Source organism: Solea senegalensis, linkage group LG15 (genome assembly GCF_019176455.1).
Source record: "Solea senegalensis isolate Sse05_10M linkage group LG15, IFAPA_SoseM_1, whole genome shotgun sequence".
In the NCBI taxonomy this organism is placed as follows: domain Eukaryota; kingdom Metazoa; phylum Chordata; class Actinopteri; order Pleuronectiformes; family Soleidae; genus Solea; species Solea senegalensis.
In genome coordinates this window covers 14,842,807-14,846,198 of record NC_058035.1, presented here as the reverse complement: position 1 = coordinate 14,846,198, position 3,392 = coordinate 14,842,807, and the positions used below count along the sequence as shown (strand labels likewise).

Genomic DNA, 3,392 nt, shown 5'->3' with positions numbered 1-3,392 from the left:
ATATGAAACATTGGTATCTGAATCAAACCCAGCCAGTTGGACATCAACAAAGCACTGAAACCCTTGATTCTGCACAGGGAAGTTGCAGAACTTTCAAATCCATGTCATGAATACAAGAAATGAATGATATATGGTTTTATTTGTATGCATAGCAGACAGTTAACTATTTACATGTTTCTAAAAGTTGTCGCCAGACACAAAGTCCTCACTCTCTAAGGCTTTCCAGTTTGAGCCTGCTTCCTTGGACATGTGGCTGTGGTTATCTTCAGTTCCACATGTGTCCATGTCTTTGTCTTTGTCCAGGGAGATGAGAGTACAGCTGCAGGGACATACATCAACGATTCAGATTTCAAATTGTGTTGGACAGTGAGCGTGTGTTAAAAGGAGACATATGCAGTCATATACAACATGTTGTCTACAAATCAGTGTCAGTGTCTGGTATCTCACCTCTGTATGATTGAAGCCACACGATCTGCACTCTTCTCATCTGTCTGTGGACTTTCAACCACTCCAGACAACAAGTGCATCACCTGGTCCACTTGGTCATCATCTTCAAAAAGAATGAAGACCCTGTCGTCCTTCTTGGTCCAGGGAGACACAATGTTGCCTCTGATGATTTTCTATAAATATATATTATAGGTGTTTAGTTTGGTTATTCCTATATAAATAGACAAAGACCACACACACAATGCCATGGTCCCTCACCTTAAGGTTTTACAACATACCTTCATCCTGAGTAATGACATGAACTAACAGACAACTGGACTCACATGGTTGCTGTTTGTGATGAAGTACTTTGAATAAGACATTTTCTTTCCCTGATCATTTGCACTTCCTGTCTTTGAAGACGTGTCCTCTTGTTTGACCACAGTAACATCACTGCTCTAAATGGACACACACATAAGCCTGACTGAGAGAGGACGGATCTGTGTGCTTGATGAGGTGTGAAAGAAATGCTGAGACTCACCAAGTCTTTGCTGTAGGGATGGTCTTCAGTGCCTCTGACACCTGTAGACCATCATCACAATCACAATTGTTCCAGCATGTCTCAAACGCAAATGTCAACAACTTCCAAAAGAGATCCATGTTGAACTCGGAATGACACAGTACTATAGTAAACATACATGTTTGTTTCTGATGGTCTGCTGTGAACGCTGGAGTCACCGTGGACACTGGAGAGGACGCTGGAGTCACCGTGGACACTGGAGAGGACGCTGGAGTCACCGTGGACACTGGAGAGGACGCTGGAGTCGTTGTGGATGCCAAAGTTGCAGTAATATTTGTGGTTGCTGTCTTGACAAACCATTTTTCACAAAGCCACAGTGATAATGGCTTTGCACACAGTCAAGGTGGCATTTGTAGACACTGTATCCTAAAAGACAGACAGACAGGAAAAGTGATTCAGAAGTTTCAAGAAACAAACAAAACAATACATTTTTGAAATTGTTCCATTACTTCTTCATGAAGAGGTTCAAAGAACAATCACTATTATCAGGGGCATCTATAAAAATGCAGGAATCTTGAAACTTTTTCTCAACAACAGTGAAAATAAAATACACATGGACTGAAGTAGAGCACACATAGATGACATGGCTCAGCATTAGTTTACTTTACTGATTGTGAGTGTCTGATGTTCAAAGGGATGAGTTGAACAGTGTGATGGTCACACTTATCCATGGTCAGGACAGAAATAACACCATGTTTCATAACATGTAAGGCTCATGGGGAAATGAAGGCCTTTCAGCATTGAAATGAACAAATATTAGATAATATAGACAGACTTACCACCGTCCTCTGTCCCTGCACATGAGACACAAGCTTTGCGTAGCTCCCCTTTGTTTGGCAAATGTTGCATCTCCTCAGCTCAGGGCTCCATCTGTAAAAGTAGTGTTGCTCTATAAGAGAATGTAAAAATATTCAATCCAGAATCAAGTAGTAATGACCTGCATTGCATTTCCCTGTCCTAAAATATATGCAGGCTAACTGAAATGAATCAAATCAAATAACACTGTTGACCGTGATTTCTAAACATGAAAAAATATTATTCATCATCAAATCTTTTATCTTAACAATTGTAGAACTGAGTTTTCAAATTAGCAAAGCTGTGTGCAACTTCTCAGAGTCATTTAAAGATTAAACAAACAGATAAATACTAATATATGAAGAGCATATAGTTTATCTTCTACATTTCTTGGTTGGAAATGAGACGCCCTGTCTCAATGGTATAACCTATACATATAAATAACGCTATCATTAAAGTGTGCAGACATTACTGGTTAATAAACCACACTATATTGATTTGATGTATACAAATAATGACTATTCATACAGTGTTCAATATCAACAGTTGTTGTTGTTTTTTATCCATTCTTACCCTTCCCTCCGACGTAAACGTGATGACGTTTACGTCGCACTCTCTTCTGTGACCTGTAGTCGGGGGTGAGTCGTGGAGCGGTCTGCGGGTCTGCAGCTGGACCCTTCTCACAATTTCAGCTGCCATTTTTCTTTTGTTTGTCCAGCGAGGACATGAAAGTTGATTAATTACAGGTGGAGCTGCTCCTGCACAAACACACACTGGTTTAAAAGCCTTTATGTAGTTTCCGTGATTTGGTACATTCCACTCCTCCCCTCTGTGTCGATCTATTTGGAATGTTCCACTTCCTTTGTTGGGGGCGGAGTTTCTTCTGCGCAGAGACAGAAACAGCGAGAGGACGAGGAGCAGCGGGAACAAACATGTGAACAAACGTGTGAACAAACGTGGGAACAAACGTGGTAACTGCAGTTTAAAATGATCCACAGATTTCTTACATTCTCTGTTGACGCTCTGTTCACACCTGCTGTTGACATCCGACCACAGGTGTTCAGGTTACACCTGCTAATGCTAACGTGACGTCACTGCTCCGCAGCAAACACACGTGTGTTGCCAATGTGACAGTATGTCGTCAAAACTGTCCAAATTTGAACTTTCCGAGTGTAGTATGTCCTCAAAAACGTTTAAATATAAATTGTCCACATATGTCAAAGAATGTCCTCAACACAAACTGTCAATAGACCATTAAAACTGTTCAGAATGAGTATCTAGTCTGGCCAGTAGCAGGTTAGCTGCTGCTAATGTGACGTCACTGCTCCACATGTAAACACACGTACATGTTTTCAAAAAAGTGACTTAGTGTCAAATATGTCATTATGTAGTATGACGTCACACTGTCAACAACTGTCCAAAATGTCCTCGCATAATATGCAGAGGTGGGTAGAGAAGCCAAAAAAATGACTCAAGTAAAGGGACTGTTACTGTAAGATAATAATTACTCAAGTAGAAGTAAAAATAAAATAAAAGTACTCTAAGAGTAAAAAAGTATGAAAAGTGTGAAAAGACGACTCAAGCACTCAAG

General features: G+C 40.4%; 1 long non-coding RNA gene across 2 annotated transcripts; it reads right to left on the bottom strand.

Moving 5' to 3' along the window:
• Positions 1–1,189: 1,189 nt before the first annotated feature.
• On the bottom strand, positions 1,190–2,506 carry LOC122782336. Of its 2 annotated transcripts, none has more exons than XR_006361912.1 (3): positions 2,375–2,506; positions 1,786–1,895; positions 1,190–1,372 (listed from the first exon to the last, which is right to left on the bottom strand). It is a non-coding gene; the product is annotated as an uncharacterized LOC122782336 (long non-coding RNA). The 2 variants fall into 2 exon arrangements; XR_006361911.1 differs by having other exon boundaries at positions 1,786–1,876.
• Between the last annotated feature and the right edge of the window lie 886 nt (positions 2,507–3,392).